Genomic DNA, 11,485 nt, shown 5'->3' on the forward strand with positions numbered 1-11,485 from the left:
GGGAAGCAAACTTCCAGTTATAAAATAAAGAAATCCTGGGGATGTAATGTACAACATTACATGGTGACTATAGTTAACAATACTATATCACATATTTGAAAATTACTAAAAAAGTAGATCTTAAAAGGTCTCATCCCAAGAAAAAAAATATATAACTATGTAAGATGACAGATGTTAACTAGACTAATTGTGGTGATCATTTTGCAATATACACATGTCAAATCTTTATGCTGTACTCCTGAAATAATATAATAAGTCAATTGTACCTCAATTAAAAAAGCAAAACAAAACAAATACAATATCTTGCTATTCACATTGACCTTGTTTTGTGTTCTTTTTTTTTAAAAGATTTTATTTATTTATTTTACAAAGAGAGAGAACAAGCAGGGAGAGCAGCAGAGAGGGAGGAGCATGCTCCCTGCTGATCCCAGGAACCTGGGATCATGACCTGAGCCGAAGGCAGTCGCTTAACCGACTAAGCCACCCAGGTGCTTTTGTTTTGTGTTCTAAAGCAGAAGCCATCAATGAAGAAACACATGCATGAGATTTAGTAAAGAAGGATTTTAAAATGACTGTCTCAAACATGCTAAGATTCAAGGAGAACACAAAGAACAAAAAGAAATCAAGAAAAATGACATATCAATAAAAAACAGTATCAACAAGGAGATATAAATTATTAAAAGAATTGGAGCCTAAAAAATGCAATAATTGAATTGAAAATTCACTAACAGAGTTCAACAACATAATTGAACAGACAGAAGAAAGAATCAACAAATTTGAAGGCAAATCATTTGAAATCATCAAGTCCAAGAAGAAAAAAGAAAAAAGAATAATGGAAAGTGAACAGAGCCTAGAAGACTTGTGGGACACACTCAAGCAAACCAGCATACACAGGATGGGCATCTTAGAAGAGGGAAAAACAGGGTCAGAGAAATTATTTGAAGAAATAATAGCTGAAAGCTTCCCAAATTTGAGGACATTCATGGATACACAAATCCAAGAACCTCAACACCTTCAACTTAGGTAAACCCAGAGATCCACACTAATACACATTATAATCAAACTGTGGAAAGTCAAAGACAAATTGAAAAATTTGAAAGCTAGATAAAAAAGGGCTGCAATTGCATTACAACTTCACTTAGGGATGACCTCATCCAAAGTAGTAAGGGAAAATCCTACCAATGGGCAGAGCTTTGAACAGTGTAATGGGTCATATGCCTGATGTGGAAGGAGGAATACCCTGAGGGGCGCCTAGGTGGCTCAGTCAGATAAGAGGCTGACTCTTGATTTTGGCTCAGGTCATGATCTCAGGGTACTGGAATCGAGCCCCGCATAAGGCTCCACACTCAGCAGGAAGTCTGCTTCTCTTCCTCTCCCTCTCCCTTTGCCCCTCACCCTGCTCTTTCCCTCTCTCTTTCTTTCTCTTTCTCTCTATCTCTCTAACACAAATAAATAAATCTTGGGGCATCTGGGTGGCTTAGTCAGGTAAGCATCTGCCTTTGGCTCAGGTCATGATCCTGGGGTCCTGGGATTGAGTCTGGTATTGAGCTTCTGGCTCAGCGGGGAGTCTGCTTCACCCTCTCCCTCTGCCCTTCCCCACCACTCATGCTCTCTCTCCCTCAAATAAATAAATAAAATCTTTTTTAAAAATCTTAAAAAAAAATAACCTGAGATTAGAATATATGGTAATTCATGAGCAGTGGCCAATGGGCTGGTCAACTGGCCAAGGGCCTGAATAGAGAACAATCAGAAGATTAAGGACAAGATGGTCTGAAGTGGAGACATAGGAAAGGGCACAAAGTATGAAGATCTTTGTATTACATATTAATGCCCAGCAGAGAGCATCTACCATGGAAAAGGCACAAGATCACAAGCTGACAAAATGTCTCACCCAGTTGACATCAGCCAGCCTCTGTCTGACACTGGGCATTCAGTACTGGCATGATGGCAACAAAAGTAAAATAGCTGTTTTGGCAGAGACAGATTATGCATGTACTCCTTCTAACCATGGCTAATCTAGCTTCCTTCCACCTTGTTCTCAAGTATAATTTCTTCTTCTAGTGATTGACATGGGAACATCCACTTCCTTCTGATTTTGCATCCTCTCCCAGAGCAAAGTGACCCAGTCTTGTGAACCATTACAAAACAGATGATTATCCAAGTTCACACTGTGTTTCTCTAAATAAGGCATCTGACAAGTGGATAAAGAAAATGTCATTGGGATTCAGGAAGTGAGAATCCTTTTTGCTAAGGAAAGCATAACTGAGGGAGCTAGAAATTTAATTGGATAGTCAAGAATTTGCAGGCATATTGTTTAAATTGACATTTGGATTTCATTGTTCAAAATCTGTACCCTGGCTCTGAGTTAGAGCATGACCAATGAATATGTGTTAAAGCACTTCTGAGACCATGATTATAATGGTTTTCAAAACATTCAGATATTGACAAAGTGTCTTCAGATCCGTTTCACTTCAGGCAAAAGAAGTAATCAATTTCTTGACATAAACAAGTGACCAGCAAATACTCAGTGACATCTTCTGACTTCCCAAAAATTAATGACTCAGCATTTAGTTCCCAGACTGACTTTTCCTACTTTGAGTTGCTAATTTCCTCAACTATTTAAAGTCATGCTTCCAGGTGTCAGAGGAGTTAGGTGTTCCTTTTCCTTCTTAAAAACCTTGTGTGTTCAAGTGATGACTGTCTGCATGACCATGGAATATTTTAATACCATGACACTCTAAGAGTAGCGAAGGTGATTATATTTGAGACTGTCTACATGTATTAGGAATTTATCTGAACCCAACCATTTTCAGTAAACCAATCCATATCCTTTCTCAATGTCTTCATATGATAATATTTCTCCAGTTCTCTGTGGAAATTTTCACTTCATGGTATGTTGTCAAAAGAGAAAGATTCTCCCCTCGATGTGCATCAATACTGATTGTACTTCAGGAAAATTCAATTCAATAAATAAACTTTCCTGTCACAGCCAAAGCCATGACAGGAAGTAAGCAGTGGTTCGGAAGCTTATTAGCCCAAATGGGATTCCTGAGTAAAAGGGGAACCAGCTTCAGTACAGGCTTCCTGAAATTCATAGGCAGAAGAAGCCCCATAATTGGTTTTCCTATTTCCACCTGCCAACTGGACATCATTGGATGATTTACAAGTGCTTATCTGAAGCTATGAAAATTCAGTCATTATCACATCTGCCCTCCCCCGGCCTTCTCATATCCAAATAGCCATCAAACCTTGCCATATTATACCACTTTAATTTTAAAATATCCCCCCTTCCCCCAACACACACACACACTTTCCATCCACACTGCCTCTGTGGTCTCTTTTTTTTCTTTAGCAGCCTTATTTGTCTTTCTGTCTCTGGCCTCAGTTCCTTTGAGAACTTCCTCTGCCCAGCTGACTGGATTCCATTTCCAAAACAATAATTGTTGTATCATTCCAGGTCTGGAAATGCTTAGATGGCTTCCAATCACCCATAACAATGAGGAACAGTCAAAAGTGCTCTTGGCAACAAGTCCTCATACTGATTTACAGCCTCTGTTCTGCTGGTCCCCATAACACAGTCTCTGCTTGAGCAGGACAAGATGATTTTAGTGACCCAGATGTCCCTGATCTTTCCTGCCTCCATTTCTTTACATGTAGTGGTGTGCAGCTCTCTTCTACTCTCTGCATACACCTCATCTTTAAAAAACCCTTCAGACTGGGAGATCTTCCTTAGTACCCACAAAGAGATCCTTTCTTCTGTACTACAGTGGCCATTTGCATTTATTATCAGAAGGCTCGCCACAATTCATTGAGACAGAATGAAACCTTCCTGTGTGAACTGATGGCAGCAATACCTACCTCTTGCTCATAAGTCATTTTTGAATTAATGAATAGATAAATAAAAGAATGATTGTCACTGACCTCCCCTTCCTCTCTGTTCCCCTCCCCCAACTCTAATGCAGAAACAAGATGGATGGAATCTTCAGTGGCATCTCTCTAGGGTCTTTATCCCTTTGTTCCAGCATGACATGCTAACTTCCCTGACTCAGGGACCAGAGTTGACCTTTTATCTGGTCTCCAAATCACCTTGCCAACACTCATGGCCACCAAACTGACTTATCTCACTAATAAAAAATCCTTCCATAACACTTTAATTTTATAAAATATTGAATAATTAAATTGTCAAATATGAATCACACTACCAAGAATTATAAGCATTTAAAATTCTTGTATTTGCTTCAAATTTTTAAAATTAAAAAAATAATAATTTTTAGTAAATTCTAATTTAGTGCCATACCCTGTGTCATTCTCCCCTATTCCCTTCTTATTTCTCAGCCCTGGTCAGAAGCAACCTCTATCTTGAATCCAACCCATTTTTATAGTTTTACATACACACACACACTAATTTTCAAAAAGGATGGATTGCATTGGTTTAACAAATTAGCATACTGATTGTGTGTTTTTAATTTATATAAATGTGACCACTTGGACATGTTATGCTGCATTCAAAATATGCTTTGATATCTACCTTTATGTAACCATTGAGATAAATTTTTCCTATTATCTGATACATAGAATACTATATTGTATTTAATATTATATTTAATTTGTCTTTTTGAAGAATGCTTAAGCCATATATTTTTTTTCTGTTTACAAGTATTGCTACAATAAATATTCATACACCTGTACCAGAGTTTATATTTATACATACTCTTTGTGTATATGTATTCTTTGCATATATATATTCTTTCTTTGCTGGGTCATTTTTTATTTTAATTGATATTAAAATGTGTTCTTCAAATTTTATACTAATTTACATTCCCATCAAAAATTCTAAATATTATATACATTCTAAATTGATTTTCTTAATTGATCATATTTCCTGTCACTTTGCTTATTGTATTTTTTGTGATTATTTTTGTTGTTATAAAATGCTAGTTTTTTATGAAGTCAGATTACATAATCTTTCTTTCTTTGATCTTTTTTTTACTTTCTTCTTGAAAAATATATTCCTTACCTGATGCCATAAATATACTCTTTTTTATTCCTTCCAATAATTTTGATGCTTCCTCTTCCATATTTTGCTTGTAGCATGGGTTGGCTAAATATTTTTATTTAGAATTATATCTATCACATGCCATATACATTTTGAGGAGATCCTAAATCCTTGAATTCTTATTAAAACACATTTACAAAAAAAAACACATTTACTTTATATAAATTTTAAACTGACGTATTAATTGACATATAACGTGTGTTCCAAAAGACACATTAACTGTACAGACTGATAAATTTTTACCACCACTCTGATCAAGAAACAGAACAGTAGGGTAATAGAGAAGTCCTCCTCACATCCTCTCTAAGTTATTATCCCTACAGGTAAATATTTCTTAACTTGCTACACTAAACATACCTATAAACACAATTGATATATATGAGCTAAACCCAACTATTAAAAAGGAAATTATCAGATTGCAAAAAAAAAAATCAAAATTAATTAACTATATATTGCTTAAATGCTATATACCAAAAATAATAAATCATTTGTGTGTAAGTTATTAAAAACAAAAAAGCAGGTGTATTCTAATCAAAATGAAGCTAATATAATAATGTTAATATAAGAAATAGAAATTAAGAAAACAAGTGATTATACCAAAATTTATTTACCCATCCTGGTGCTGATAAACATTTGGGCTATTTCCACTTTGGACTCACATAAACATTGCGGCTATGAGTATAGATAGATAGGTCTATCTATCTATCATCTATCTATCTATCTATCATCTATCTTTTCATGACTGCCATTCTTTTGGGTATATGCTTGGTGATAAAACTGCTGGTCATACAGTATGCAAGAATTTAACTTTAGGAGATACTGTAAAACAGATTTCCAAGGGACTGTACCAATTTACACTCCCATGAGCAATGTGAGAGAATTTTAGTACTAAAGAACTATCTTTGTTTTGCTTTTGTTTTCAATTATAGTCATTCTGATACATAGGTAACAGCATCAGATTGTAGAATAATTTTTATTTCTACAATAACTAATCATGTAAAGCACATTTTCATGTTTGCTAGCAATTTGATAGACTTTTTGTAACGTGACTTTTAAGTCTTTTCCTCAATTTTAAAATTGTATTGTCTGCCCTTTTTTTTTTTTTTTTTTTTTAGTGACTGCTAGAAATCCAGGTCTCTCTGCAGCAGGTTGTTTCTCACACCCTTGAAAGTATGTTCCGATGAGCACAAAGTCTTAAGTTTACTATAACTGAATCTACCAATCATTTCCTTTATAATCAGGGCTTTTCATGCCCTGTTTAAGAAAACTTTGTCTACTCGAAGATGATAAAAATGTTCTCATATGTAATCTTCAATAAACTTTATTGTTTTACCATTAATATTAGATCTACAATCCACTTCAAACTAATTTCCATGGTGTAAAATAGAGGTTAAGATAATTTTTTCTATATAGATATTTTCTTGATACAGCATTATTTATTAGACAAATCTATTACTTTTACCTTCATTGTTCTATTTGTATATTTTTACATGACTACCACACTACTTTCCTTACTACAATATTATATAAATCTTGACATCTACAAATGTAAGTTGCCTAACTTGTTCTTTTTCCAAATTAATTTCACTATCCTTGGTCTTTTTTACTTCCATATACATTTTAGAATCAATGTGAAATTTTTCACCAAAAAAAAAAAATCAGCTCAGATTTTAGTTGAAATTGTAATAAATCAATGGGCTGACTTTTAGGGAGCCTAACAGTTTTATTTCATCAAGCCTTTAATCCCTTAATATGAAATGTTATTCCTTTTATTTAGATGTACTATATTTTCTCTCAGGAATATTTTATAGTTCCTTGTGTCAATGCCTTCCAAATCTTTTCTAGATTTATTTCTAGAGTTGCTTTATGGTACTATAAATGATAGCCATTTTTGAAATATTATCTTTTAATTATTTGTGACAGTATACCCTATAAAAAGTATTTATCCTATTGAGCATGAATCCAGTGATCTTACTAAATTTACTCAATAATTTTAATAATTTATCTCTAGACATCTTTGGATTTTCTAAGTACACAATCCCATCATGAATGGGTGCTATGTTACATCAAATGTACTTTTGGTAACTGTTAATGATCAAATGAACTGCTCATTTATTTTGCTATTATAGTGAATTACATTGTTTGATTTTCAAATATTAAACCAACTTTATATTCCTGGAATAAAACTCATTTATTTATGATGTATTGTCTTATTAGTATATCTCTGGATTTAAACTACTAATATGTCCAGGGTTTTTTGCATCTATGTTTATGAGAGAAATTAGCTAGTAATTTTCCTTTTGTGTAATATCTTGATAGATTTAATTTCAAGTTTATTCTGGTCTTTCAAAAGGACTTGGGCAATTTTCTCCCATTAATTATGAATTCAATTTAGCTCATAGATCTAGGACTATTCAGAGTTTCTATTTCTTCTTGGGTATGTTTTGTTAAGTTGCATTTTCCTAGGAATTCAATCATTTCATCTATTTTTTCAAATTGATTTACATAGAGTTGTTTATGATATCCTCATATTAACTTTTCACATATGTGCATTCTATTACAGGTGATTTGTGCATTACACATATTTTTCTTCGTTAGTCTTGCTAGTAGTTTATCAAATTTATTAGTCTTTTCAAATGATCAACCCTTTATTTTGTTGATTTTCTCAACTGTGCATTTATGTTGCCTTTTTATAATTTTCTACCATCTATTTTCTTTAAAATTAATTTGATGTTTTTTTACTAAATAATTAATATGTCTCCTCTCCCTTGTTTTATTATAAAAAAAATGTAGCTACTGTTTCTCTTTTCCTTTTATAGTCTTTTATTTTTTTAGCTTGATCAATGAGTGGTAGACAGAATAAAGAGTGTCCCAAAAATGTCTACGTTCTAATCCTTGGAATCTGTGAATATGTAACCTTGCATGGCAAAAAAAAAAAAAAAAAAAAAAAGGACTTTGAACAAGTGATTAGTTGGAGAATTTGAAATGGGAGATTTTCCTGGATTGTCTGCGTGGGCTCAAAGAAATCAAAAGGGTCCAGAGAAGAGAAAAAGGGAGGTAAGAAAGTCAGACAAGGAAATGTGACCATGGAAGCAGAGGGAGAGAATGGAGATTTAAAGATGTTACTTTGTTGGCTCTGAAGATGGAGAAAGGAGCCAAGAGCCAAAGAATGCATGTAGCCTTGAGAGCTGGAAAAGGCAAGAAAGTGTATTCTCCTCAAGGTATATGAAACACATCAAACCTCCAGACATCTTGATTTTAGCCTAATGAGAATAATTTTAGACTTCTGATCTCCAGATTTTAAGATGATAAATTTGTGTTTTTTAAGAGCTAAATTTGTAGGCGTTTGTTACAGCAGCACTAGGAAACTAATATTACATATTTGACCATTTTTTGGTTACGGTTTCATTTGAACCTCGCTTTTTCCAGCTAGATTCAATCTTTTCCTCCTCAGCTACATCCTCAGTGGTTTCTTCCAGGTGGGTCAATGGATATTAAGCTTTTATAGCCTTTATATTCCTTAAATGCCTTGACTTCACTCTGACACCTGCCATGTCGCATAAAGGTATAACAAGTGTAAGCACTCTCAAGTCAGGTACTCTAAAGATAACAGTTTAGTGACCTTATTTTTTTTTAATTTTATTTTATTATGTTATGTAAATCACCATACATTACATCATTAGTTTTTGATATAGTGTTCCATGATTCATTAGTTGCGTATAACACCCAGTGCTCTACAATACATGCCGTCTTTAATACCCATCACCAGGCTAACCCATCCCCCACACCCCCCTCCCCTCTAGAACCCTCAGTTTGTTTCTCAGAGTCCATAGTCTCTCATGGTTCATCTCCCCCTCTGATTTCCCGCCCTTCATTTTTCCCTTCCTACTATCTTCTTTTTTTTTTTTTTACATATAATGTGTTATTTGTTTCAGAGGTACAGATCTGTGATTCATCAATCTTACACAATTCACCGCGCTCACCATAGCACATACCCTCCTCTATGTGTAGCCACCCCATCCCTCGCACCCCCCACCACTCTAGCAACCCTCAGTTTGTTTCTTGAGATTAAGAATTCCTCATATCAGTGAGATCATATGATAGACCTTACTTATTTTTAATGATGAAAAGCCCATTGTCAATCTAATTGCTCTTACTTTGTGGAAAATCTGCCTTCTTCCCCCTCTCATAGATATTTAAGGTTATTTTCTATTTATTTGTGGATATTAGTGGAGATTTCCCCTTCCCTTTTTAAGGCAGGTCTGTGTATTTTATTTAACATAAAATTACATTTTTTATCTACCCTTCCTTTTTTGTTTGGAAGTGATAAGGAAGATTTTTCCTTATGCTCTCTCACTCATCTGGACCTAGAAGGGCTTTAGAGTTATTTAATGAGAAATGGAATAGCTGTATTAAGACTTCTTGAAATATGACACTTCTAATTAAAACACATCGATTGATTTTAATACATTTGTGCATTTTTTGTATTTTTCAAAAATTTGTTAGTAAGTACTATTCTGTCCTGATCCTATTTTCCCTCTTTATCGCTTTTCCTAAGGCTCTGAATACCTTAATATCCACGTAAAATACCGAATCATGTTTCAGTTTAACCACTCTAATATATTTCTCTAAATTATGTAGATAGAGACAGGGTTCTTATTTTATGCTACAATTGATCATTAAGGAAGAAGATGATGTCATCTTTCAAGGAAGAAAACAGAAAAGGTGGAAGAAAGCAAACAAAATGCTTGTTGTATATGTTAATTAAATTTTCTGAAGTTTTCTATAAAATGTTGATAGCGCATGGATCTTTGCGAGATCATTTTTTATAATTAAGTAAAGTAATTAAGTAAAAACAATTCATAGTTAGCAGAACACTCATATATGTGTATGTGTGCATGCACGCACATGTGCACACACACGTCAGCTCTCCCTTTCTTGTAAAATGCCAATTTTCTTTCTTTTTTTTATTTTAAACATTTTTTTAAAGATTTTATTTCATTATTTGAGAGAGAGAGAGAACATGAGTGGGGGGAAGGCAAAGGGAGAGGGAGAAGCAGACTCCCCGCTGAGCAGGAAGTCCAACACAGGGCCTCAATCCCAGGACTGCAGGGATCATGACCTGAGCTGAAGGCAGATGCTTAACCTACTGAGCCACCCAGGCATCCCAGTGAAATGCCACTTTTCTTGTTAAAAATAAAATAAGTGCTTCCTACAACTCAGTAGGAATTCTCATTATTCTCAGGAATAATTTTGTTTTAAAGTTATGAGTGTTGCACTTTTCTCTTTTGAAGAGTGACTAGTTGTATGGCATCAATGCGTGCAGATAGCTTATTGAGAAGAATTCAAAGATATCTTAGGTGAAAATGACAGGAACTGCTCACTATGGCAAATGCAAGCACACTGGGAAGGGAGAAGGTGTTCATCATAAGAACCTCCTCAAAGCCAGGCTGCTTCCTCAGGCCCCTCAGCTATGAACTGAACTCGTAAATGTTCCCCCTTCTCTCTGCCAATCCCAGCACCAAAACCTTCATTCCTGTGCTTGTCAGTGGTTGCCACAGAGGAGGCAATCCGTATTGATCCAAACAAGAAATGACAGAAAAATCTTGGCCTATGGAGGGGGAGGGATAGCCCTGAAGGATAAATCCCAGCATCACCACCAATCAGTAAATTCAGAACCCGCCTCTTCTCAGTTTCCCCTTCAAGGAAATGAAGATAGCAAACATAACTGCCTCTTGCAATAAGCATGAGGAACCAATGAGAAAACATGCATGCAAATGGGCCAGATGTGAGATGTGGCCTGTAGATATAGCCTGCAGATACAGTATGTAGGGAACTGAGCACTAAATCTAAAGCATAGTCCAAAGCCAAGACGTGCACTGAATGCTATTATTTATAGCCTGTAGAGCAGTATATAATTGTTCACTGTAATAACAATATCCCTACAAATGTCTGTGTCACCCTTGCCCAGGGGCCATGCTAATCCTCTCTGTTTTATTCCAATTTTAGAATAGGTGCTACCAAAGCAAGCACACAACAATATTCTCAATAAGCATAAACACCTAACAGGTGTCCAAGAATTCTTTCCATTTTATGAGTCAGTTTTGATGGAGGGGTTTGGTATATATACTCTAATGTGCAGGCAACCAACAGAACTGTGAAAACCAGCCAGGAAACAGAGAGAAACAGTAGAGAGTGTTGGTGTACTAAAGCCTTAGAGTGTCCCTCAGGTCAGGTGGAAGGGAAATAGTGTGTTTTTGTTTCCATTAGACAAGGATTACCTTGTACCAGCACTAATATACAAGCCACTTAGCAAGTTTATTTTCATTCAAACCGTAATAACATTCAGTGCAACATTCTCCAGAAGTTAACAGTTCTCCCAACAAGCAACAGCCTGTAGTTTGTGTGGCACTAATATGCAGCTAAGTA

The 11,485-nt window shown here is 35.0% G+C and overlaps 1 non-coding gene across 1 annotated transcript; it reads right to left on the reverse strand.

Moving 5' to 3' along the window:
* Nucleotides 1–10,985: 10,985 nt before the first annotated feature.
* Nucleotides 10,986–11,089, reverse strand: LOC118522465 (U6 spliceosomal RNA). The gene has a single exon (XR_004910637.2). It is a non-coding gene; the product is annotated as a U6 spliceosomal RNA (small nuclear RNA).
* Nucleotides 11,090–11,485: the final 396 nt, after the last annotated feature.

This window comes from Halichoerus grypus, chromosome 4, assembly GCF_964656455.1.
Source record: "Halichoerus grypus chromosome 4, mHalGry1.hap1.1, whole genome shotgun sequence".
In the NCBI taxonomy this organism is placed as follows: Eukaryota; Metazoa; Chordata; class Mammalia; order Carnivora; family Phocidae; genus Halichoerus; species Halichoerus grypus.